Source organism: Sus scrofa, chromosome 9 (assembly GCF_000003025.6).
Source record: "Sus scrofa isolate TJ Tabasco breed Duroc chromosome 9, Sscrofa11.1, whole genome shotgun sequence".
Classification (NCBI taxonomy): Eukaryota; Metazoa; Chordata; class Mammalia; order Artiodactyla; family Suidae; genus Sus; species Sus scrofa.
In genome coordinates this window covers 52353973-52381478 of record NC_010451.4, presented here as the reverse complement: position 1 = coordinate 52381478, position 27506 = coordinate 52353973, and the positions used below count along the sequence as shown (strand labels likewise).

The 27506-nt window shown below is 46.9% G+C and overlaps 1 protein-coding gene across 6 annotated transcripts in view; it reads right to left on the bottom strand.

The window, feature by feature from the left end:
* Positions 1-27506, bottom strand: part of PKNOX2 (PBX/knotted 1 homeobox 2) — a 305484-nt gene that overhangs the window by 227027 nt on the left and 50951 nt on the right. The gene's annotated exons all lie outside the window — the stretch shown is intronic.

Genomic DNA, 27506 nt, shown 5'->3' with positions numbered 1-27506 from the left:
GAGCCACTCGGGACACTTGTTCTCCAGCTTCCCTACCAGACCCAGTGGTCTGCCCCAGTGGTGGCACAGCCTGGATGCCCTCAGCCAAGACAGAGACCCTACACCGAATGTTGGTAAGCTAGAGTCCCTGTGTACTAGGGATCCCAGCCTGGGATATTGGCAATGAATTCTGCCATGTGTCTGTGTGCATGCGTGCGCGTGCGCGCGCGTGTGTGTGTGTGTGCGTGTGTGTGTGTGTGTGTGTGTGTGTGTGTCTGTACATTTTTCTTAGGAGAGACTCCATCATTCTACCATTTCCTCAAAGAGGCCATGATACCCTAAATCAAGTTTGGAGGTTGGAGAAATGATCAGGCATTGATCACAGAACTCTTCCACTGGATGTTTCCATAACACTGCAAAGTCAGCATTTTAAAAATAAGACCTTTGTCCCACAAGAACTTTGCTATTTTCACAAATAAGATGTCAACCCATCAAGTCTTCAGGCTGGAGATCACCCTAAGGCGGACTTCCAACACTTGGTCACTCACCAGGTTCTAGAGGTTCGTCAGCACAGCTAGCTCTTGGTCTATCTCTTGTCCACCCCTCCCATCCTAACTTGAACCCCCCACCCCATTGCTGCCTAACTACTGCAAAGTCCTTCCCTTCCTCCTGCTTCTCAGCTCTCCCAGCTCCAAACCATACTTAGCTTCTTAAAAAACTTCATCTTTATGACATTACTCAGCTGTTCACAATATTAAGAATTGAGGGTAGAAAAACCATGCATCTTGAATCTGTGTCTTAAACCAGTAAGCAAGAAGATAGTGGGTTTACCAGAATGACCATAGGCCTTGGAGCCAGACCAACATGGGTTCAAATTCCGGCTCTGGCTCTTCCTAGTTATGTGCTATTGAGCAAGTTATTCAAACTCTCTGAACATGAGGTTTTACACCTATAATATGGAATAATAATAAATAGCTTCCTTAAAGAAGCAATACTTCTTGTGCAGTGGTTAGAGTTCTGGGTAGAACCACACTTTTTGGGTGCCAATTCCATCTTCCCAAATTACTGGCTGTGAGACCTTGGTCAAGTTCTTTAATCTCCATGTGCTCAGTTTTATTATCTATAAATATCAGAGGATAATAATAGTACCTACCTCATAGAAGTGTTGTGAGGACTGAGTTCAAGCAAAGAGCTCAGAAAAGTGCCTGGCACTTAGTAAGTGCAGAATACATTTTAGTTATTATTACTAGTAGGGTCTGTGGTGAAAATTATATTCTCTAGAGCATACAAAGAACTTTGCCCACTGCCTGCCATAAAGTCAATGCTGAGCAGGTGACAGACTCTTTCCCTTCACCATAAATGTGCTGAATTAGTCTGTTTTAAACTCGTGGAGTTTGCATTAGTGGCAAAATATCAAAGTGGGAACATTGCAGCAGATGCAGTTAGAGGAGGAATGAGGCCTAGAGGGACCCTGAAGGAGGAGTGGGGTTGAGGGTCCTGATTCAGAGACACCCCAACCCCAAGGAAGGGCTGAATATGCCCCTCTATCAGCCTATGTAATAGTTAATCTCAAAGCCAGGGAGGAGGTGGGAAGCAGAGGGCCGAGCTCCCCTGCTATACAGTGAGGGCTCTCCTATGGACACACAGGGGCTGGGGGCTACAAACCTCCCTGCCTCTGGACCCCCACAACAGTCTTCCCAGGAGACTGCTAGAAAGGCCACCCGTGTCATCCTTGATGTGAAGTGTCAAGCAAAGGCCAGAGGAGGATTCCTGCTCCTGAGAAAGGTTAGGTGTGGGCCCTGGCCTGGAGATGGGGGACAGGATGCCCAGGAACTCTTATCAAAGGATGGAGGATGCTGGTGGGCAAGGAGGAGTTGAGTACACAGAGCTCGGGAGTCCTGCCCTGCCATACCCAGGGCTCCTGGCTCAGAGCTCAGGGGAGCCCAGGTAGGCCCATTTGGAGGCCTTGCAATTCAACTTTGAAAAACCCTGAGACATCGCATTGCTCTTGGCTTGTCCTCCTCATCCTGGGTCCTGCCAGCAGTTTCAAGCTTGGAACAGCTACCAAGGAGCCCTGGGATACTGCCTGAGCTTAGGAGGGGCATTCACAGCCCTCGGTGTACTTGATACTCACAACACCCGGGTGAGAAATCTATAATCCTACCCCAAGCCTGCAAACGAGGAAACTGAGGCTTAGAAGGTTACCTTCCAGAGAAGGTGCTTTCCAGCCTGAAATCCTAGCCCCAGCAGCACTGAACTTCCAGCTCTCTGCACCCCACAGCACTGCCTCTCCTTATACCCTTCTTCTCACCAGAAAGGACCCCAGGCCAGGTTCGCACAGCGAATTTCTGCCACTCCCTGCCTCCTGTTCCCAGGCCAGCGTCTGTCTCAGCCTCTACACGGGGCTTACTCCCTAGGTTTGAGGAGGGGGTGGAGGGTCTGGGTGAGGTGGTCACAGAACAAAGCAGCCAAGGCTCTCAGAGTGAGGAAGAAGTGGTCATGTAGTATGCACGCATTGGTAAGCTGTGCGCATCACATAGAGAGGAGACACGTAAATTAAAGTGGCCAACTTGTATGCACACAGGCATGCTGGCACGGGCAGAAGGCTGACTTTAAATGGTAAAAATTAGCAGCTTGAAACAGTAAAAAACCTCAACTTTGCCTCAAAAAGATGCAGGGCAACTTCACAGAGTTTTATGTGGCCCATAAATTAGAGCTGAGAAAGGGCCTCTGCAGCATTCCCCGGCAGACAGGGCTTTCCGCCGCCGAGCAGATACGCTGTGTGGCAGCATTACAAATGTCCCAAGCAGTTTATATACAACAGCACAGCGTGAGTTTGCTGGGGGATATTGGAGCTGGTAATTGCTATTCTAAAACTGGCCTTGTAAGCTTGAAGAAATGTTTTGAGGGGGGAAAAGAGCCAATTTAAGAGCTTTATAAAGCCATAAATGCCTTCTGAGCAAACCAAATGTAATCTATCTAGAGAGACAAGTCATCCCTCAAACCCAATGGCAGACCCCACAAAGCTGCACAGGCCAGAGACGGTACCCTGAAGACCCGACCACAGCCACAAGGTCAACTTTACGGAGACAAGGGACTGTCCCATATGATCCCAGTGCCTCTAAGGTTCCCCTGGAGCAGGACATGCCACCAGGATTCCTGGGGACAATCTTCCCCTCTGACAGCTCACAGCTACCCTCCTGCCAGCCAGGCAAGAAAGACCGGCTGGCCCTGGCTTCCTATGTGGTACCTACTATACCAGAGGCATGGCAGAGCGTCCCCCACCTTGGCCTCTGTTCCACCCAGAAAGAGGGGCTTTTGTAAGCACTAAGTTAGAAAACCTATGTGAAGCACCTGCCACATAGCACTCAGTGAAAGACTGGCTATTATTACTTTATGGTTGCTCTTACTCATGGGAGGAGCAAGAGTGCCCTGGGCAGAGGCACCACCTTCTCCAGACCCAGCTCCCACAGGCACCTGGCTCAGGTGGAAGGACAGCATTGAAAAGGTCCCGCCAGCAGCAAGCAGGCAGGGACACCAGTCCGCTTCCCAGGGAAACAATTCCAATGTCTGTTCCCTGACTTAATTTGCCCTTCTCTCCCCCAGCTGCTTTCGGACACATTCTTTCACCAGAGTCCCTGCCCTCGCCTTGCACGCTATGCAGGACCCCAGAGTCCTCCGCTAACCCTGATTATCTGCTCAGAGCCTCCTCGCCAGTGAGATGTGTGAATTTCCCTGGGCTTATGGCTAGAAAAGCCAAGACCTGCTAGAATAGAAGCAGCCAGATTCCTGCTCTCCCACCCTCTGTCCTCATCTTCCAGCCTCCCTCTCTTGGCTCTTCCATAGTGCCCTCCACCACGATAATCCCACTCTCTTTTCGGAAGTCAATATTTCATAACAGAAAACAAAAGCCATATAATGCACAATTACCCACTTTCCATTGTGTTTTAACAGCTCTATTGACAGCATGAAGCACCACACAGGAGCAGTAGAAAGGGATTCAAGCTCAAGCTTCCAGTGAAATGTGTTTTTAGTTATATGTATTTTCATAGTTTTTGCAACACCTTATTAAAGCTGAAAGCTATATATAACGGCGTTACTGGTGGCACTTCTCAACACCGCAGAAGTCGGCTTTCCTTATGGTCCAAAGCAAATGTGACCCAGGTAGGCACTTCCCCATGTCGGCTACTAGCCCTCCTGAGCTGCCCCTATTCCTCACGCCCACCACCACAACTTCTCAAGGGTGGGTCTTAGAGATGAGATAATCCTCTAAGGATCTAACAGGTGGCTGTGCTGCAACAGACACCTTACTACCCAAAATCAGAAGACTGCAGGTCCTCCCGGATCCACCCCTCCCCCAAGACTCTTACATCAGAACAACCTTGGCCTAATTGCTGTCCCTCCAAAATTATGCCAAGCAGGTTTCTCTCTCTGGAACTTTGCTAAGACCATGTTGTCCTCCTGGTTTGCTCACGTTTTTTCCTTCCGCTTTCTAAATGTCTACTCACCCTTGAAAATGGTCAGTAATCCATTCACAAAATAAAATCAACACACAGGAGGTAGCATGGTGTTGGGGAAAGTACACCCATCCCACAGTATCCACAGGGGATTGGTACCAGGACCCTGCAGATACCAAAATCCAGGGATGCTCAAGCCCCTTTCAAAAAACGGTGTAGTATCTGTATATAACCTAGTACATCATCCCATAAATTGTACTTTAAATCATCTCTGGGTTACTTATAATACCTAAGAATGTAAATGATATATAAAAATCGTTGTAAATTCAATATAAATGCTATGTAAATAGCTACTGGCATGGGGAAAATTTGGCTTTTTGGGACTTTCTGAATTTTTGAAAAATATTTTGGTACTCCCACTGTAACGCAACAGCTTCGGCAGCATCTTTGGAGCACTGGGACGCCAGTTCGATCCCCAGTACTACACAGTGGGTTGGGGATCCAGCATTGCCACAGCTACGGCTTAGGGCAAGACTGCAGCTCCGATCTGATCCCTGGCCTGGGAACTCCATATGCCACAGGGCAGCCAAAAATGAAAAAAAAAAATTTTTTTTTTTGATCCACAGTTGAATCTGTGGATGCAGAACTGGCAGATCCGGAGGGCCAGCATTTGAATCCTGTGAGCAAGTCTCCCGACTTCTCTTGTCTTCATTTTTTGGTTCATCTACAAAATAAGTCTCTGAACTACATGATTACAAGGATGCTTCCAGTCTCAGGATTCCTAAAATACCCTATTAAGCGTTTCTGGGAAGTATTTTTTTTATACCTTCCAAGCACTTGGTGCCATAAAGAATAAAAACATGGAGTTCCCGTCGTGGCGCAGTGGTTGACGAATCCGACTAGGAACCATGAGGTTGCGGGTTCGGTCCCTGCCCTTGCTCAGTGGGTTGACGATCCGGCGTTGCCGTGGGCTGTGGTGTAGGTTGCAGACGCGGCTCGGATCCTGCGTTGCTGTGGCTCTGGCGTAGGCCGGTGGCTACAGCTCCGATTAGACCCCTAGCCTGGGAACCTCCATATGCCGCGGGAGCGGCCCAAAGAAATAGCAAAGAGACGGAAAAAAAGAAAGAAAAAAAAAAAAAAAGAATAGAAACATGAGTAAGACACGGCTCCTGTCCTCAAGAAGCCTGCAATTTCATTGAGGAGAAAGGCCTATGAGAACTAAAAGTGAAATTATAGCAAATGCTTTCAGCCCTCACGCAAGAGAGCAATATATGAAAAGTCATGAGCCAATACATGATTAGATGCCAAATGAGTTGTGTCGCAATAATTGCTCTAGGCCAAGGGGTTCAGAGGAGGGGAGAGCACAAGGGATTGGCTGGTACTGATGCTGGGCCTAAAAGACACACGCACAGGGATTTGCATTTGTGAGCCAGGTATGAGCCCTTCATGGGTAAGCGTAGTCACCAAAGGGCAGGGTCAGTGGACAGTGCACCCAGTGAGAGTGGAAATGAGATTTCATGCAGAGAAACCAAAAGATGGAAGACTGTAGACAAAAGCAAGACTCTGGGCTGCAAAGGCTTTTAAGTGCCATACTCAGGTATTTGAATTGTGTGCTCAAAGCAGCAAGGAACCAATGACGTGAGGACAGGGCATGTATTTTGAGAGGATGAATCAGGCAATTGTTTGCAGAGTGGATTGCAAGAGAGAGACATGGGAAGTAAGGAGACCAAAGAGAAGGTAACTGCAACAGTTCAGGCAGGAGGTGACAGTGCCTGAACCAGGATGGTGGTGGTGAAGATGCAGAGACATGCCAGGCATGGAGAAGGATGGGGGGGACAGCCTTGGGTTCTGAAAGTTGTAGACTGGCTGATCAATTTTTTATCACCCAAACTTGGACACTTTTGATGGTGAAAGAGGAGCCATTACAACTACACAGGGACAACAGACTTAAACCAGGACTGTCCTGGGCAAACCAGAGAATGAAGGAAGAAGGGAAAGATTGACCCCAAGATCTCAAGCCTGAAGACAAGAAAAGCATGGGGGTTGGCAGAGACAGACAGGTGGGAGGCTTGTGGCATAGAGCAACAGAGAAATAAGGGATGAAAGGAATTTACTACAATTGAATGGCCAAGAATAGTTTGAATCCTTTAAAGATAAAAACTGCATCTTATCTGAATTATCACACAGATAGTTGCTGAATTGAATCAAGACAATAAAGACCTGCTGAATTTAATCTACAGAGGACTGATTATTGGGGGAATTGGATGCAGGGCTCTACCTCTCCCCTTGGTTTTGTTTGTTTATATGTATGTTTTTAGAATTTCAATAGATGTGCCTCTCTCAGTGGGCTTGTCCCCATGGCCATTTGCAGCCCAGGGAAGTCTCATCAAGAACTGATGGTTCTAATGCACGCTGAAAACATAAATGGGGCATCGAAATGGCAGCACTGGTAGGAGACCTCAGCAAATCCTGCTCCAAGCAGGATAGAAGGAGCAGGGAAGTAAATTCACCATGTCCCTCTTCCCAAATAAAATGCAGAAAATGAAGCCCCAAAAAAGGAAATTCAACCTAAAAAATCAAGAGAGCAAACAAGCAGTCTTCCTCTACCCTTGGTTGATGTGGATTTCTGTGTGAGGACTCGGAAAACTAGGAATTTTCTACATGCTGTTGCACCCCCCAGGCAGGATTCTCTATTCCAGGATTATACCCTAGCTACTTCCATGGCAGACATAAAAGTCCACTAGTTGGGTCTTATAATGTTGTCCAGAATAGGTTCCTACGGCCTCCAGTGACCCAGAAATTTGAGGCAGAAACTAAACATTGGCTATGAATTATCCAGGTACCTGTGGCTGCAGTTACTAGATAAAGCTAATCTCCCTAAGAGTGTCGATTACCATTGAGTTAACGGTTCAGGGCTTGGGGTAGGACAAAGTTGCCTGGCCCACACCTCTCCTTGTTCTACATGGACTTTGTTCTCAATCCTCAGAAGGGGTTCCCTCTTGGAATCTCCTGATGGAATCGACTCTGCAAGACTCTCTAGCTGATCTGGCAACACCAACATTACGAAAGAAAGATGATGCTGTGGTTTACAGGGGCCCGCAAACTTTTTTCCACTGCACACACCTGCAGCATGCAGGAAGCTCTTAGCAGTCACAGTGAATCCCTGCAGCCATGGCTCCCTACTGGGGCAGACCACCCCTGAAAGAGTGATTGATCAGAATGGGCTGAGGGGTGGCAGTGTCTTTAAGAAAGCCTTCCACCCGTCCACTCCCTGGGGAGATTCTAATACATCCCACAAAGAAGAGCAATCCTCACTCTCTTGCCCTTGAGAATTACTGGACAGAAAACAAGAAGTCAACTTGCAAATCAGGAAAGTTATCATATACACCAAACTCCTTTGAATACCTACCAGCTGTATGAGACATCTTGCCCCCTTAGCTTTCATTTCCTCACCTCTAAAATGGGAGTAATAGTAATAAATGGCCTGCTTCCATGGGCTATTCGAGGGTCAAATGACATAATGAAAGTGCCTGAAACATAGTAGAAACTTCAAAAATGCTTGGATTTTAGATTAACTGATATTTTAATGGTGTGATTAGTATTGCCATGAAATTGATGTTTTTCTAATTAGCGGGTATTTTCTCTGAAAAAGGCTCCAAATATGATTCTCTGCTATACACTGAATGTTTGTGTGCTTCTAAAATTCATATGTTGAAATTCCAATCCTAGGAGTTCCCCTTGTGGCTCAGTGGGTTAAGAACCCGACTAGTATCCATGAGGATACAGCTTCGATCTCTGGCCTCGCTCAGTGGGTTAATGATACAGCATTGCTGCAAGCTGAGCTGTAGTTAGAAGATGCAGCTCTGTCTGGCATTGCTGTGGGTGTAACATAGGCTGGTAGCTGCAACTCTGATTCTCTAGCCTGGGAACTTCCATATGCTGCAGGTTCAGTTCTAAAAAGGAAAAAAAAAAGAAGAAGAAGAAGAAGAAGAAAAAAATTCCAATCCTTCATATGATGGTATTAGGAGGTGGGGCCTTTGGGGAGTGATTAAGTTATTAATGTGGAACTCTCATGAGTGGAAATAGTGCCCTTATATAAGAGACCCCAGAAAGTTCCCTCACCCCTGCTGCTATGTGAGATTACAGCAAGAAAACAGACATCTATGAACCAAGAAGTGGGCCCTCCCCAGACACCAAATCTGCCAGTGCCTTGATCTTAGTCCTCCCACCCTCCATACCTATATCAAATAAATTTACATTGTTTATAAGCTATCTAGTCTACAGTAACTTGTTCTAGCCACCCAAATGACTAACACATTTTCCTTCAGGAGAAATCCATTTATTCAGTAATAAAGCAAATGGTTTCCCCATCCCCACCTGACCCAGGGCCCTAGGAATGGCCCATCATCAAAAGGGCAATGGACAGCTAACATCATACTCAATGATGAAAGATTCCCCCCCCCCAAGATTAGGAATAAGATAAGATGTCTAATTTTACCACTATTACTCTACACTGGTTGGAAATTATAGCCAGAGAAATTAGGTAAGAAAAAGAACTAAAAGGCATTCAAATTGGAAAGGAAGAAATAAAACAATTTCTATGTGTAGAAGGCATGACCCTATATATAGCAAATCACAGAGTTCCCTGGTGGCCTAGTAGGTTAAGGATCTGGTGTTGTCACTGCAGTGGCTTGGGTCACTGCTGTGGCACGGGTTCAGTCCCTGGCCTAGGAATTTCTACATGCCACAGGCACAGCCAAAAAATAAAAATATAAATAACTAACTAAATAAATAAATAAATTATGGGATAAACTTTTTTTAAAAAGAAAATCACAAAGAATATACAAGGAAACAATTAGAACTAATAAATTCAGCAAAGTTGTAGGGTGCACGATCACATGTAAAAATTAGTTTTGTTTCTCTAAAACAATGAACAATCTGAAAATGAAATTAAGAAAGCAATTTTATTTATAATAGCATCTACAAGAATAAAATACCCAGGAACATATGTAATAAAGAAAGCAAAAGACTTCCACAGTGAAACCTAAAAAACATTGCTGGAAGAAACTAAAGAAGACCTAAATAAATGGAAAGGCATTCCATGTTCATGGATAGGAAGACTTATTCTTGCTAAAATGTCAATACCACTTAATGCAATCTACAGATTCCATGGAATCCCTATCAAAATTCCAACAGGCTTTTCTACAGAAATAGAAATGCTGATTCTCAAGTTCATATGGAATTGCAAGAAGCCCTGAATATCCAAAACAATCCTGGAAAAAAAAAAAAAAAAAAAAAGAATGACATTGGAAAATTCACACTTCCCAACTTCAAAATTTACCACAAAGCTACAGTAATCAAAACAGTATGCTACTGGAAGTGGAACTTATGTGAAATTAAAGCAATTGGCCATTCTTAAAAAAAAAAAAAAAAAAATGAAAAAAAACAAAAGCAGTATGCTACCAGCATAAAGACTGACATACAGACCAATGGAATAGAATTTAAGATCCAGAAATAATGCTGTACATCGATGGTTAATTGATTCTGACTAGGATGCCAAGTTCATTCAATTAGGGGAAAGAACAGTCTCTTCAATAACTGGTGCTGGGACAACTAGATTTCCACATGTAAAAGAGTAAAGTTAGACCCTACTTCATAACACATACAAATTGTTAATTCAAAATGGATCAAAAGGCTAAAATCAAAAAACTCTTTTTTAAAAAACCATGGGAGTAAATCTACATATCTTGGACTTGACAATGATTCTTAGATATGTCAACAAAAGTATAAGCAACAAAATAAAGGTATGTAAATTGGACTTCATTAAAATTAAAAACTTGTCCATCAAAGAACATTATCAAGAAAGAAAAAAGACAATCTAGAGAATGAGAGGAAATATTTGAAAATCATGTATCTGGTAAGAGTCCAGTATCTAGAATATATAAATAATTTCTAAAACTCAATAACAAAAGGACAACTCTTTTTTTTAATGAGCAAAGCACTTGAATAGACATTTCTCCAAAGAAGATATACAAATGGCCAACAAACACATGAAAAGATGCCTCATAAGTATTAATGAAAGTCAAAACTACAATGAGAGACCTCTTCATAGCTAATAAAATGACTATACATAACAATGACATTTTAAAAAAAATAGTTTTAGTGAGGATGTAGAGCAATTGGGACCCTAGAGGTCTGTTAGTGGAAACTTAAGGTGGGGCAGCTGCTATGGAAAACAGTTTGGCAGTTCTTCAAAAAGTTAAATGTAGAATTACTATATGACCCAGAAATTCTACTTCTAGGTACATACCCAAAAGAATTACAAATAGGAACTCAGATATTTGCAGCATTATTCACAAAAGCAAAAAAAAAAAAAAGAAAGAAAGAAACAAAGTGATAGTAACAGATGAAAAGATAAACAAAATGTTCTATATCCACAGAGTGGAATATTATTCAGTCATGAAAAGGAATTGATTTCTTACATATGCCACAACACAGATAGATGTATCTTGAAATAGCCAGTCACAAAAGTACAAATACATTATAATCCACTTATATGAAATATCTCAAATAGGTAAATTATAAAAACAGAAGTGAAGGTGAAATGGGGAATTACTGCATAATGGGTACAGAGTTTCTGTTGGGGGTGATGAAAAGTTCTGGAAATAGATACAGGGATGTTTGCACAACATTGTGAATATAACTACTATCACTGAATTATAAGTTTTAAAACAGCAAATTTTATGATAAATATTTTTTACCATGCAAAACAAGGACAATAGAAAAGAGAAGATGTGGAGTTCCCATTGTGGCTCAGCAGAAATGAATCTGACTAGCACCCATGAGGACGCAGGTTTGATCCCTTGACTTGCTCAGTGGGTTAAAGATCTGGCATTGCCGTGAGCTGTGGTGTAGGTCACAGATGTGGCTCGGATCCCATGTTGCTGTGGCTATGGCTGCAGCCAGCAGCTACAGCTCCGATTGGACCCCTAGCCTGTGAACTTCCATATGCTGCAGGTACAGCCATAAAAAGACAGACGAAAGGAAGGAAGGAAGGAAGGAAGGAAGGAAGGAAGGAAGGAAGGAAGAAAGGAAGGAAGGAACGAACGAACGAACGAAGGAACGAAGGAACGAAGGAACGAAGGAACGAAGGAAGGAAGGAAAAGAAAGAAGGAAGGAAGGAAAGGAAGGAAGGAACGAAGGAAGGAAGGAAGGAAAGAAGGAAGGAAAGAAAGAAAGAAAGAAAGAAAGAAAGAAAGAAAGAAAGAAAGAAAGAAAGAAAGAAAGAAAGAAAGAAAGAAAGAAAAGAAAAGAAAAGAAAAGAAAAGAAAAGAAAAGAAAAGAAAAGAAAAGAAAAGAAAAGAAGGAAAGAGGGAAGGAAAGAAAGAAAGAAAGATGGTACTCTACCCTTAGGTTGTCTTTCTTGACAGTTTGTTTCAGTTTTCAAGTGAAAGGACTATGAGGCGCAAAAGCATTGTATAGGTGTGACATGGCATTGTTTTCATTGCTACTATCACTTGGGATTTACTAGGTCTTCTTGGAAGATGCCAGCCTGGCCAGCCTCCAACTCAAGGCCAAGGGGAAGTGATCAAGTGTTCATGAGTGTGGGGAGGAGAAGTTCCCAGGAGAGAGCAGAGAACAGCGGTCAGCATGTGCAAAGTTCTGGAGGCTTAGGTCTCTACCCCAAAAGGAGCCCAGACTGTGGCTTCTAATCCCCTGAAGAAGGCTGGCCCTCCCTCCAGGCTGGCTGGCTCAATGCTCCAGCACACAGTGTGGTCTTTCTATGCTCATTTTCTTCCCACACTTACGCCTTTGTTTATGGCTCTCCTTTGTCTATTCAATCCTCCCCAACCTTCAAGGCCTGGCTCATGGGAGACAGGATTTCTAATGGGAAAAGGCTAGGTGCAGGTGGGCCTGGGTTCTGGTCCAAACTTACCAGCTGTGTGGCTTACCCCTAGCCATATGTAGAAATGGGGGCGGGGGGGGGCAGTCAAACCCACATCCCAAACCTGCTATAAGGCAATAAGCATCAAGGGTTTGGTTCACCACCCACCTCTTCCTTCAAGTCTCTCTGATCCTGCAGAGCCCTTATCTCTTCTTCCTCTGAGGCACTCTTATCTGTGTTGTTCATCTGTCATGAATCCTCTATCTGGGATCATCTCTTTTGAGGACCACCCTCATGTCTTGCTATGTACCTCTGCCAAAATAATTTAACTTTCCATGTTTTCATGTTTCTCTCCCCACTCAAACTGTAATCTCCTTCACATAAAGGCCAAATCTTACCATCTTTGGCTCCCTCTGTTGCAGGTGGCACACAGTGGGTGCTAAATAAATTGAAAATAGATTTGAGACAAATGGAGGGTCCACAGGAAACAGAGCCCATTGGGCTCCAAGGAACAGCCCATTCATGGTCTCTGCTCTGGGTGAAATGTCCCCACCCACACTGGCCCTTAATGAACACTCCATTCACTGAGTGAGTGGAAACTGCTAATGCCCCCAGGCTCATTAAGGTCAACGCTAGAGTAGGAATCCAGGAAAAGAGTTGATCTGAAGAAAACCACCTCTTTTGTGAATCTGGAATGTCTTTGGAAATGGTGTGGCTCGCTCTTAGCTGTATGTAAAAATGGGGGGAGGGATGGTGTTTATTTGTTTCATTTGACCATTAAAAAATCAATGTAAAAAAGTTCATTAAAAAAAAGTCCATGTCCCAAGAGCATGGCTCAACCTCCATTAGGGGAGGTGACCAGGAGGAAGCTACAGTGAGAGGGTTGCTGGCTAAGAATGTAAGAAGTATCTCCAATAGTCCACAAAGCAGAGAACCCACAGAAAACATACTTGTTACATGCTGCAGACATCATGCTCCATGTCCCTTGAAACTTGAAGGACCTCCCGCCCACTGGGCCAGGAAGCCCTCTGGGCCTGGGGTGGGGAGTGCCTGGGCCAGTGTCTCTGAAAGGAAGGAAGTGGCTACTTCTTCCCTTCCCCAGCACTGGGAAGAAAAGCAAGGGCTCGGACAGCCTAGCCTGTTATATGTAACACGTATCATGTGCCAGGAGTTCTACATGTGTTAGGCCATTTGAATCCCAGCACAACACCATCATGGAGTTACTGTAGCCCCCATTTAAATATACATATATATTTTTTTAACTTTTATTTTTTTATTTATTTTTTCTACTGTACAGCACGGTGACCCAGTTACACATACATGTACACATTCTTTTTTCTCACATTACATGTTCCATCATAAGTGACTAGGCAGAGTTCCCAGTGCTACACAGCAGGATCCCATTGCTAAACCATCCCGAAGGCAACAGTCTGCCTCTATTAACCTCAAACTCCCAGTCCCTCCCTCTCCCTCCCCTTCCCCCTTGGCAATCGCAAGTTCTATTCTCCAAGTCCATGATTTTCTTTTCTGTGGAAAGTTTCCTTAGTGCCTTATATTAGATTCCAGATCTAAGTGATATCATATGGTATTTGTCTTTCTCTTTTTGACTTACTTCACTGAGGATGAGAGTCTCTAGTTCCATCCATGTTGCTGCAGATGGCATTATTTTGTTCTTTTTTAATGGCTGAGTAGTATTCCATTGTGTATATATACCACATCTTCCTAATCTAATCATCTGTCAGTGAACATTTGGGTTGATTCCATGCTTTGGCTATTGTGAATAGTGCTGCAATGAACATGCAGGTGCATGTGTCTTTTCTCAGGAGAGTTTTGTCTGGATATATGCCCAAGAGTGGGATTGCTGGGTCATATGGTAGTTCTACGTATAGTTTTCTAAAGTACCCCCATACTGTTCTCCATAGTGGTAGTACCAGCTTACATTCCCACCAACAGTGCATGAGGGTTTCCTTTTCTCCACACCCCCTCCAGCATTTGTTATTTGTGGACTTATTAATGATGGCCATTCTGACTGGTGTGAGGTGTTATCTCCCCATTTTTATAAAAGAGGACCCTGAGGCTCAGGTTAAGATGCTTGGCCAAGGCCAAACTGACAGTACGCAGCAGATGTGGGACTTGAACTCTGGTCTGCCTGAAGCCAAAGGCTTTAATCTTTCAACTATGCATTCTAGGGACTTCTGCTACTGCTGGGAGATTCAGAAGCCAGATGGAGGGAGCAAGGGAACAGCTTTTAGTGGGTGTATGTGGGCCATGACATCTATTCCATCCTAACCAACTCATAGAGTGACCAACTGCCCTGGAGCCCAGGACTGGGGAGGGGGGTTTCCCCAGAATTGGGACTTTCAGCACTAAACCCAGTACAGTCCTGAGCAAACAGGAGGGGTGGCCCCTATGACCGAGGCTTCCTTGTGCTTTGTGGCTCCAAAAGCAAATATATTTTCATCACGCAAACATAGCTGAGGGACATTATTGATAGCTCCTACTTTGAGTAGGAGGACAGCTTTAGGCCTCCCCCAGCACAGCCCCAAAGAGTCAGGTCATCAGGGCAAAGAAACCTTCTCTCTGTGTCCCAGCTCCAGCCTAAGTCAGAGTGGCCAGTCTGGGTCAAGCTGGGGCTTGAGGGGGACAGAAAGAAGAGCAGAGGTGCTTAGTACCTGCAGCCGATTGGACCAGATTCCTTGGAAATATCTCCCATCACTACAACCCCATGGTTGGGGGACTACTAGCTTATTTTACAGAGAGAACAGCCACAATCTTATAGATCACTTAGAGGATCATCTTGGAAAATTCCCAGAACTTAAGAATCCTGAGTCCTGAGGGTCTTGCCCAGGAAAATCCTGATGTAAGAATCTAGGCAGAATCCTCATGACAGAAATCTTTAGGGAACAGAATACTCATGAACAAATCTACAGGGAGGAAGGTCAGGCCACTCCAGGCTCTCTTCCCAGCCCTCACTGGGCAGTTGGTAAAGGACATAACTAGAGTCATCCCCAAGTATTTGCATCATGGGAGGAGGAGACTCATCCCCATCACAAGGTCCTCACCAGGCATTGCTAACTAGTGTTCTCTTCCATATGAGCATGGAGAACCAAGAGGGCAAAATCTCTCTCTAACTACGATTCAGGTAGGGCCTCCTCCAGAAAGCCCTCTAGACTCCTCTAGCCTGCAGTGAAACCTCTTCTCTTCATACCACCTCCTCATGTGTCACACATTCTTGTCTTGCACCATTATTTTTATTTAACTTTATGAATAGGAGGATGGACACTGATGAGAGACTTCCTGGGTTCAAATCCTGGCTCTCCCACATACTAGCTATATGACTTTGAACAGGTAGCTCAACCTCTGTGTGCCTCAGGTTACCCAAAAGTGAAAGATACAAGGGACCCACCTCAAAGGGCGGTTGTGAGAATTAAATGAATTACAAGGCCTGAGTTTAGAAGACTGCCTGGTACATAACAAGCACTCAGCGAATGCTTGTTATTATTATTATTTGAATATTAACATTGATCTTAGTAAAGTATTGTCTCCCTGCTAGTTAGTAGTCTTGAAGTCTCTGGACTGCAGGACCAGACACTGATGCTTCTTTACCTTATTTCCCATGTTAGGCAGATTTGCACCAAGTGCTATATAATGATTTCCTGTGGACTGACCTTTACAGAAGACTGACAGCCTATTCATTTTACTCCCTAGTGCTGGAGAGAGAAATATGTCTGCATGTCAGTGGCCAGTGGCCACTTTTACCAGCAATCCCAAGGATGGCCCCAAAATAGCTCACAGCCAAAATGAGCAGCAGCAACAGAGATCTTGGTATGAATTTACAGCCCCTCAGGCCATGTGACCCCAGGAGCAGAATTCAAGAAAGTCAGAACCCTTTGGCCATCCCTCAACTGCCCCCCAAAAGTGGGGCCCAGAGAGGTAATCCCTTGTACCCCAAGAGCTGTGTCTTGCAGAAAAGCCAAAACTTTGCAGAAAGAATCCTGGAGGGAGCACTAGAGGCCTTAGCTCTCATCCTGGCTCTGCTCTAATGTGATCTTTCACAAGTTCCTTAACCTCTCTGGGCTGCTGTTTGGACAGCTGGTAAATAAGAGACTTGGTCAAAGCTTAGTTCCTTTCAATGCTGACTTTCCATGAGTCAATTTCCAAAGAAGGAAAAAGCATCTCTGATGAACCTAACAAATCATTTCTGAGAAAACTGCCCCCCTCATTCATTCATTCATTCATTTATTCTACATTGATTGGGCTTTTACTATATGCAAGTGCTCCCCTGGATTACAACAGTGAAAAATAAACAAAATCTGATAATTACAAGAGAAAAATGAAGGGGGTAGGGAGAGGCAAGGATGGGAGAAAGGTGGCTTCATTGTAGAAGGGACCTTCAGGAAAGGCCTGAGTGAGAGGATGACATCAGAGCAGGTACCTGAGAAAACCAAGGGAGAAAGCCAGTCAGATATTCAGGAAAAGAGAGCTCCAGGCGGAGGGAACAGCCAAAGCAAAACCCCTAAGGGAAGAGTGTGCCCGACCCCTCCAGGTAACACAGAGAGGTCTGTGGCTGGAGCAGTGAGGGAGGAAGACAGTGAGAGAAGGTGGACAGGGAGGTGGGGATTCAGCCATGGTGAGGACTTGGTTTTAGTCAATGATAAATCCAAATCATTAAGGCTTTTACATAAATGAGTTTGACATTGTTGACTTATATGATGAATCTGTTCATTTTTCATTTTTACCTCCCTCCTCTCGGCCATGGACCTACAATCTATTTACAATTGTTATTATTATTAGTTTCATTTCTGTTTCTCTCTCCAGGCCTACAGCAAAGCTTTAGCCTGGTCTGTCTCCACTTCAGAATCTCAGACTCAATTCTCCCACCTCTCTCAAAGGTGCAGCCTGGACTCCTGGTGCTTTTTCCCAAGCTCTTCTAAGGAGTCGCTTTGCTCCAGCCCCTTGCATCCATCAACCCCTTCTCTCCCCAGCGCCTTCACACCTCCTCTCCCACCCATGCACATGCCCTGGAATACTCTCAGCTTCCATCTTTATCCACGTATGTCCTCCTCTCCCTTTAGGTCTCAGCTCAAACTTCTCTTCCACAGAGACCCTTCTCTGTTCTCTCCAAATAAAATCTCCCATTAAATGCTCTCATAGTTTCATATCCTTCTCTTCAAAGCTCTTATAGCATGTGTTTTCTCCTATTTATTTGTATGATTTAAAAAAAAAAATGAATGCCTCTCTCCTCCATCCAACTATAAACTCTATCAGTATAGAGGCTATGTCTGTTTTGGTCCCTTTCGAGCCCGGGCACCAAGACAATGCCTGGCACACACTCAAGGTACCCAATAGACACCAGAAGAATAATTGAATGAGAGAATGAATGAGTGACCAAGGCCTCTTGTTTATTGGCACCCTGAGGGCACAAGGCAGACAAGCTCAGGCTCTTTGGAGGCCCTACGGGAGTGGCTGGAGCCTTGAGCTAAGTGGAAAAGGGACAGGGCTGGGAGGGGAAAGGACCCACAGAGCTCCTGTATCAGAGCAGGCATTTTACCTGAATTATCTCATTTCACTGTCATGGCCGCTACTTGAATTGAGAATTTCTATCCCATCTTAGAGCTCAGAGAGTTGAGGCTCAGGAAATAAGTTTCCCCAGACCATGTCTGTGGTTAGCTCTAGTCCTTCTGATTCCAAGTTTATGATCTTTCTGCTCTGCCCAACTGCCCTGGCCTGGGCCGTTTCCAACCCAGCTCTGTCACTGATTTCCTGTGTGATCTTAGGCAAGTTACTCCCCTGTCTGAGCCTCGGTTTCTCCATACATAAAATATAGAGGTTGGAATAGATGTCTTATGGGCTTTCCAGTTCTGAGATTTCTGAAACCTTAAGATTCTAAGTTTCCATGTTTATAAACTCATGGAGCTCTCTTGTAGCTCTGTGAATTAAGGATCTGGCATTGTTACTGCAGCAGCTGGGTCTCTGCCATGGTGCAGGTTCAGTCCCTGACCCAGGAATTTCCACATGCCATGGGCACCGCCAAAATAAAAACAATAATAAATTTATAAACTCACATAATGGGTGCTAAAGTACTAGCTCAAGGACACAAACATAGCAGACGCTTCATAAGTGTTCTTTTCCTCCCTCCCTTCCTCCGAATTCCCTGTTTCAAAGAGTCTCTGCTTTGCACCTTCTCAAGGCCACCTCTGCTGTCCAGGGTATTCTAGGAGCTCCAGGGCACTGCCCACCCCACCCCCACCTTGAGGGAAGCCTCGCCAGCTATGACACCAAGCCTCCAGTTGCGGTCCTCTGACGGCCATTCCAGCTGTGCCCCCCCAGAGAGGCCCACACCTCCCTGCACCCACTCCCTGCCTCATGAAGGGGTGCTTAGGTCTGTGTCCAACACTGTGGGAGAGAGAAGGAAGTAGAAGGAAAGGAATCCACACATCCCAGGCACCTGGTACCAGGGACTAGGTCAGGCTCACTGAACCCCTGCGAGGCACCTTTGTTCTCCCCATTCCACAAAAGGAAAGAAGAGGTTACAAAATGCTGAAGATCACACAACCAGCAAGTGGAAGAAGCAGAGTTTAACTCCTACCTGTCCAACCCTGAGGCAGATACACTCTGCCAGCCCCAGGGATGCGGAAGCCGCTGGCAAGGATCCATTCTCACCACGGGCTATCCCTTACAAGTGCCTTTTCCTCCCATATCTATGAAACTTTGAATGTACAGTCCTAGAGACCTAAGCCTGTCAGTCTCTCTCTGGCCACTCCCTCTCGTCCCCTCCAAGTTACCATGCTACAAAATATTCACAAATTGTCCCCAGGGTTTTTGAAAGGCTGACATGGCCTCAGCCACCAGCACCAAGAAACAACTCAAGAGGTTGACTCCATCCCACCTAGGGGAAGGGGCCTGCTCTTTAATAAATACAGTCCTCCCCATGGTATCTAGGAAGAAGGGTGAGACTTTGTCCCCAGCTCACAGCTGCTGCCCCTAGGGCTTTCTAGAAATCAGACTCAGGAAAGAGATGAATATGAATATCACCAGGTATCCCCAGGGAGGATCAGGGCCCGAGCTGAGGAAGGAGGGGGAAGGGCTGCCTGCATTGTCTAAAGGCCCCACTAGAGGAGTGCGGAAGGATGGGTTTCAGGGAAGGGTGTTTGAGGGGACAGCATCAGCTATGCTCAGTGAGGCAGCCTGGACAGGAAACTCAGGGGAGAGCAATGTCCTTGGCAGGCGGTCTCTGGTGCCCACTGCCTTTCTCTCACCTTGTTCTGCCCTTGCCAGGGATGGAAAAGGCTTCCCCAGGGTGGGAGGGGCTGGCCAGCTCTCTCTTTGGGAAGGGCCTCTTCTGAGCATGAGGTCAGGCAAAGCCAGTCCACAGTGATGAAAAACCTCACAGGCTCCCTGCAAACCTCAGCTTACACCTCGTGTCCCCCAGGACGCCCTCCAGACCCCCAGAGAAGGCCACACCCCCTGGCTATGCTCTCGTAACTTCTGGGAACTCTCCTCCACGTGGCCTTTACCATGGTTTCACTAACTACCCATAGATCCTGAATGCCTCCCTCCCCCACAGATTGTGGACTCCATGGACAGGGAGCCCGTCTGCCTCATTCAAGGTTGCATCCCCATCCCCAGCACCTCTGCCGGGTCTAACACATACAAGGTGCTCCCCAAAATCTACAGAATGAATGGTACCTGCAGGGAGGAGCCTATGGCCTGGTGCAAGCTGACGAGACCTGGCAGAGGCCAACCCCCGGATGCTGCTGTGGCGTGGGTTTGATCCCTGGTCTGGGAACTTGAGCATGCTGCAGCCATGGCTAAAAGAAAAGTTTCTAATAAAAAAATAAAAAGAAAACATAGGGCTCAGGAAAGATCCTTTATTTTCCCATGATCCATGTGCTAGCTCCCTCCCTAGAAGTGTCCATTTCCACTGCAATCTGGCAGTAAATCCAGCACCAGGACACTGTGCAAAAAGAAAGCTGGGAAAACAGCCCTCTGCACTGGACTAGATGGGAAAACATAAGGGAGAGACAGCCACTGGCACATAGTGGGCACACAGTTCAGGTTTGTTGACTCTGTGCTGGAATCTGGAAAACCACCCAGAGGGCGCCATTCATGCCCCAGCCACAAGGCAGCCCATCCTGCCAGCTTTCAATCACTTAAACAAGGTTGTCATCATTCTGTGAGTGAACGCAAGAGGGGGTGTGTGTTTGGGTGTATGCTCAACTCTAAACTAATAAGAAACAGAGTCTGTGCCAACTGATTTTCTCCCCCACATTACATGCAAAGCACTGTGTAGGCGCTTTCATTTACGTTCACATAATGTGCGTAACACATCCTCGCACATCAACTCAATCGGTCCTCTCCACAGCCTTGGCTGTAGGCATTATCACCACCATTTTACTGATGAGGGCAGTGGGACTGGCTTTTAAGGTCATGCAGTGAGCATATGGCTGATTCATGGCTCAAACCCAAGGCCTTGGCTTGTTCTGCACTGGCCCAGCTCAGTCACATCGAAATCTCATTACCCATGACCTATCCAGGCCAGAGCCCTGGATCTTACACTGAGCTCGTGACGAGCCGAGGCACAGGGTCTAGGGTGGGAGGGAGATGGAGCAAGAAGGCAGCAAAGAATCCAACAACTTTCCCCCAAACATGTATCTCCTTAGAGCAGTTAGCAAGCTGGGCTAAAAAAGACCACTGAACCAGAAGGAAATCAAACAGCTACGTGACCTTGGGCAAATTCTCCTATTCCCTCTGAGCCTTACTTTCTCGGGTAATTTCTGGATAAAATAAAGACTGAGAGCTTCCGGCACACAGTGAAAGAGCTTCCACTCCTCTGTGCCCTTGTGAAGCTACTCAGAAACCACAGGGCTCAGGAGTTCCCATGTGGCTCATAGGGTTAAGGATCTGACATTGCCACTGCAGTGGCTAGGGATGCTGCTGTGGCGTGGGTTTGATCCCTGGTCTGGGAACTTGAGCATGCTGCAGCCATGGCTAAAAGAAAAGTTTCTAATAAAAAAATAAAAAGAAAACATAGGGCTCAGGAAAGATCCTTTATTTTCCCATGATCCATGTGCTAGCTCCCTCCCTAGAAGTGTCCATTTCCACTGCAATCTGGCAGTAAATCCAGCACCAGGACACTGTGCAAAAAGAAAGCTGGGAAGTTCCCCCTTCCCTGGGGCACCCCCCAGAGTAGAGCCTGCAAATGCAGTTCTCCATTGCTCCTTTCCAAGCCCAATGGAAATGACTTCAAAAAGTATTCTAGGAGACCAGATGTCCAGCTCAGAAAGGAGCTTTCTTGACAATCTGGGAGTCAGCGGGAGGTAGCAGTCCCCATCTCATTGTCACTAAGAGGCTTTGTAGCCTCCCAAGGCAAGGAACAGCCACTCTCCCTGGGAACGGTCTCCAGGGAAGGCTGGGGAATCCCACCAAGTGGCTTTCCAAATAGTACTCACAAGTGGGGAGCCCTGGGGGACTGCCACCCCACTGTGCATCTAGCTTTCTCCTCCCAGATCTGGGAGAGGTGTGGCAGAAGAGGGGCCATGAGGTGGGCTCCATCGTGGCAGCAGGCAAGACCACTGCATCTACACGGGACCCAGGAGAACAGCAGACTTGTGCTCTAAAACCACGGGATTCTCCAGCTTGATTTCTGTCTCTTGGTCCTCCTGGAGACTGGAAGACTCAGAAAGGGACCCCTAGCAGGAGTTCTCCCAGGCCCTGTCCCCTAATAAGTGAGGCCCAGCTGCCATTGCATCTACTTCTTCCCATCCCCCTCACTTCATCAGAGTATGGCAGGTCCTATCACTTTTGGGCTAAATGTCCCTTGTGCCCCACCACTTCTCCAGACTCTGAGCGCCTGGCGGTCTGGGGCACACACTTCAGCATGTACGATCCACAGTGTGACAGATGGTAGACCTGGAAGGAGCCTTGAAGGTAACCTCATCCAACCTCCACACTGTATAGGATGAGGATGCTAAGATCCAAAGAAGTCAAAGGTCACACAGCTGGTTTTCCATTTGGTGTGTGATTGCTCGAGGTCCCCACTAAGACTGTGGAGATCCCAGAAAATGAGGCCCTAAGTCCCCCACAGCACAGTGCTGGGCATGCATTAAATGCTGGGCTCAGACCATGGTTGTTGACAGATGGATGGCCAGGGAGGGGTTGGGATCAAGCACCTGTCACCACGAGGCCCTGGGCTGCTTCTCTTTGCCTCTGACCTGGAACTGAACTCACAACCCACCCAGAGCAGGGCCTCACCTGAGAAAAGGCAGGACAGCGCTGGACTCCTGGCTTAGCTCAGGCCTCGGAAGACAGCAGTCCTCAATGACAAGGGACATGGAGTAAGGTCAGTGAGGGGGACCACTGGGGGTGGGGCTTGCTCCCCCTGCTCTACCACACCCCCCTGCGCCACCCTGGACTCAGCCTAGTCAGAGTCAGCAGAACCCCCACTTATGGCTTAATGCCTCCCCCCCCTGCCCCGTCCCCGAGCAACTGTCAGGACAAAGAGCCAGAGGACCATGGGTGTGAGCCCCAGTACACTGTCTGCACCAGGGGCTCCAACAGCTTCCAGCCTGGGCTGTAGAGGAAGGCAGGGAGGTGGCACTCAGCCCTGCCACCCCCTGCCCTCACTGCCAGCACCCTGCTCCCCTGCCTGAAATCCAGCTCCACCTCTCTGCATTGGCCAGCCCAGTCCGGCCTTCTTTTAACCAAACACTTTGTGGAAGTAAAAAAACAAATCTTCTAGGTTTGAGTTTCCATAACCACTGGTAGGTCTCCACAGCATTTGCCAAAGAAAGGTGTGGGTAATGGGGAGCTGAGTTCAGGTGGTTCCTTTACAGAGATACTCAAGAGAGGAACAGGTAGAGCTCAGGGCACAGCAGCTCTCAGAGCTCAGCAAGGCTTAGGAAAGGGCCATCGTCATGGTCAAAGGCAGACCTGGACTGCCCGAATTATTGTGCATCCCCCGAACAGGTGGACGTGTCCGCACTCCCTCCGTGGACCTACCACCTCAACCATTTTCCAGCCCTGGTTCCTCTCACTCATAAAGTGATGTAATAACTGCTTCACATTTCACCTGCTTCACAAAGTTGAGAGGATCAAAAGAGAGAGAGCGTGAGAATGTTCTTTATTGGGAAAGAAAACTAATACTTGCCATGAGAACTTACAGATATTTTCTTCTAGAGGGTTCACAACACCCCTTTGTGCTCCATATTATTACTATCCTGACTATATTGCTAAGGAAACCAAGGCTCAGAGAGGTTCTGTGATGTGCCTGAGGACACACAGCTTAGTCATAGCAGAACCAGAGTCAGAACCAGAATCTGAATCCAAAGCCTGTGTTCCTTCTCCCTGTACCACACAGTCTCAACAAAAGAGGCAAACGTGCTTTTTATGAAGAGGTCAGTGAATCTTTAGACAAAATGCTGCCCTTGAGGAGCCACCCTTACTGCTAGAACTCACGCATTCACCCTGGGAAGGCCAATGGTTAAGTCAAAGTCAACTCCCAATGTCTTGAGAAGCCTCTAACACGAAGGCAACGCAGGGGCAAGCTCACAGTCCGTGCCTTGGCAGGCCTGTGTCATCATGATAGTTGTTTGGTTTTGTGTTCGGTGGTGGTTCCAACAATTGTCTGTTCATGAACCAATCCAGTGAGAAGAGACACAGAATCATGGAACTCTGGGCTAAAGAAGGCCCCTGAGAGCAAGTTCAAGCTCCCGTTTGGATGGCTGATGAAACTAACATCCAGAGGTCAGCCACTTGCTGTAGGTCACACAGCCAGGCAGGGGCCAAGTCCAGAGCAGAGTCCACTGTCCTCTGGCTCCTAGTCCAGCTGCTCTCTCCACACCCTGACTGCTCTGACATCAGTCAGCCTCATGGCCCTCAAGAGGGCCAGGTGTGGGCCTTCAGCCACTGTTCTCTTGGCTCAGAAAGAGCAGGGATAGTAGGTAAGAGAGTTGTATCCTGGCCAGGAATGAAATCAGTTGGTTGGCCTCATGCACTGAATCATGAGCCTAAGTTCCATGCACTGAAAAGTCAATGTGTGAAAGAAGCCCGCCCCCAACAGAGAAGCCTGGGTGGCTCTCCTGAGGCAGCGGTACCCCGCTTCTAGCCCCCTGCCCATGGTCAGAGGAGGCTGAACACTTCAGCCCAGAGCAGTCCGCCCCCCCAGCCAGTGCCAAGACAGCACCTGAGCACTGGACCTGGATGGTCTCCTCTCACCCCTGCCCCTCTAGCCCTGCTGAGATCTCGCCTCCACTCTTGTCGTCCCTCGGCAGCCTCCCACCCTACTTATGTCTCCTTTGGTTAACAATTGATTTGTGCCTTTTTTCTTTTCACCTCAGTGCATCTGTCCGGCCTCTCTCACATGGTTGTGTGTCAAATTTGTCTTCCGCCAAACTGCACAGTCCCTGAGGACAGGGCCTGTGTCCTTGTTTCTACCACAGCCCCTGCTGGGGTCTGTGTGCAGAGGGCAGCACCAGGTCACCGCGTGACTGGCTGTTTAATATTTGTGGATGTGCCAGTGGCCTGTGGAAAGAAAGGGGAGAGGGGAGGCTGGATAAGCTTCCAGCTGAAGAGGGAACCCCACGGGTGTGTCCTGGGTGCCACTGTGCTGACGCTTTATATACACTCTCTTCACAATCCTATGAGCTACGTAATTTTGCTGCCCATTTTACAGATGGAAAACTGGATCAAAGATGTTAAGCAACTTGTCTAAATCCACATGATTAGTAACTAGTAGAGCTAGACTTTCAATGTGGTTTTTTGCTTTCTGATGCTAAGCCCTTACTCTGCGCTGACACGGCAGCATGCAAGTTCCTTGAGGACAAGGACTTGACGGTGGCACGTGTTAGTTTTTGCTGCTGTATCCTCAGTGCCTAGGACTGTGCCAAGCACAGAGGAGACACTCAATCCATATTTGTTGAACCAAGGAACAAAGGAATGAATGGATACCATGCTGCCTTTCCCTAGCAGGAGAGAGCAGGAGCTCCCGATGCCAGGTTACTAGGCTCTATTTTCAGGAATTTTGGACAACTGTTTTCCCAGAAAAGTACCCAATAACTTAAGGGTCCTCCAAAGGCCACGTGGCAGATGGCTAGGTTAACTAGGCATGGGATGGGGGTGGGGTGTGGAAGTAAGCATAAGTTAAACATGAAAGACTAGACAAGGTGGGGGATTTAAAGGGTTCTCAGTGCCTTGTGACCTGCTGATTCGGGGCCACTTTCTGGCCCCTTTGGGTCTGGTTCCTCCCACACCCCAGGCTCCCTCTTTCCCCACCAGGCACCCCCACAGCTTTGACTGAGCTGTACTGAAACTGTTAGAAACTAACAGTTATGCCACCCACCCCGGCCCCATCCGAACCCTCCTGAGTCTGCTCTGGGCCCTAGGGCTAGCTGCTTTTCTCCACAGTCCAGCCAAAAATAATACAAGAATGAAGCTGTTTGGTGGAGACTTAATCTAATCTTCATTGCTTCAGTTTTAAAATATCCTGCCTGGTGTAGGGTTTCTTATTATCCACAGAGATGTGTTTTTAGTGAGATAGGTCTTAGCAGAACCATCCTTCGTGTAATTAGAAACCCAGGCAGGCAGGGCCTGCGGTGTGGCATCTAAGCCAAACAGCGGATCCCCCTCAACAACACATTGGCAGCAAGCTCTTCCACAGATGCCTGAGGGCTCAGTTCCTCCTCACTCCTGGGGGATCAGGACTTAGGGAAAGCCGAGCTCTGGCAGGAGGACCGTGCCTTCCAACTCCTTCCGCCCTCATCCCGTGTATCCCAGCTCTGGCCTCCAATGAGAATGGAAACTAAGATGTGGCCCCAGACTGCTGGAGAAGGATATGTGGAGGGAAAAAACAGCCCCAAGAAGTGTCCCCGGAAGAGGGAGAATTCAAGGCAAGTCTTCCACTGGAGCCCATCTCCATTATCAGGGCTGGCTTGAAAAAAGCAGGCCCCAGAATGGGCGTCTCCAAGTGCATATACACTTTTGCATAAGTGCCGCTGCCGCGTGTAACTTCTCAGGCTTTCTGGCCCAGAATCTGCTTTGATCTGCCAGCATGGAGACTGCTAACAGAGGTTCAAGCTGCGGCTAGCTCCAGACCAGAGCCCATCCCCCCCAAACCTGACCAGATGTCACACACCAGTCCTGGTTCTGGCCTCTTCTAGAGCAAAAACCGAATTTCTGATCAGTCAGACTCTGTGTTGACCCGATGCGTGAATGCTAGTCCAGGTAGCACCGTTAGGAATAAGCAAGCTGGTTCCCCCAGCTCAGGCTTAATTGCCTTTCCTGGAAAAGCACAGGTGGATTTTGAAATCACAGCAGGGATTTCAAATTCTAAGATAAGAGAAAGGCAGGAGTTTAGCCCCTTCACCCAAGTCTAAGAACTCCTGGGAGTTGTGGGGAGAGGCTCTAGAGCCTGGCAGGACAAGAAAACACACTGACGAAAGTGACTCTGCTGCTCAGAAGCGGCTTCTCTCCCCTGTCCTTTATTACTTAGAGTGCAGGACTCAGGCAGGAGCCATTCCCCAGAGCCTAATGAGGAATCTGTGTGATACACTTCACTTTACAGATGAAGAAACAGAGATCTGGAAGCTAACTGACCCATCAGCTAGTCATGTAGCCCGACAGTTACAGGGTATAAAACTGCCAGGTCCCCAAACTTCAGCCTAAACACTACTCAGCACACTGACCTGCCAGCCTTGATTATCTCCTTCCTCCCTTTCCCACCAGGTATTAGATTTAATTAAATTAGCAGATCCCGGTTGCAACAAGCCTGGCCATGCAGCCTGGACGGAACCCAGCCAGGGCAGCGCCTCCTTCTAAATTCTGCTTCCAACAGAATTCAATCTTCAATAAGTCACGCTCTCAAATGAAGTGTTTTATACAAAGGCCATGGTGTGTTGGCTAGGATCACGGCTAACGGTGGCTCATGATGATTTCAGTTCCCATGTAACTTCCTCTGTGGCATCATTTTCACTCTCTCGGTACTCTGATCTGCATTTGGTTTGATCCAGACACTTTGACTCAGATGCCGGCACCTCTAGCAATTGCATCACACATTTATATATATCTCACAGCATCGCTGTCCTTGTGCCACACGGCATAGGAAAAAGGAAAACTTATAACGGCACTTCTCACCTTCCTTGAACCATTTAGAAAATGTGCTCCAAATTAAATAAATCGGGAACAAAAGT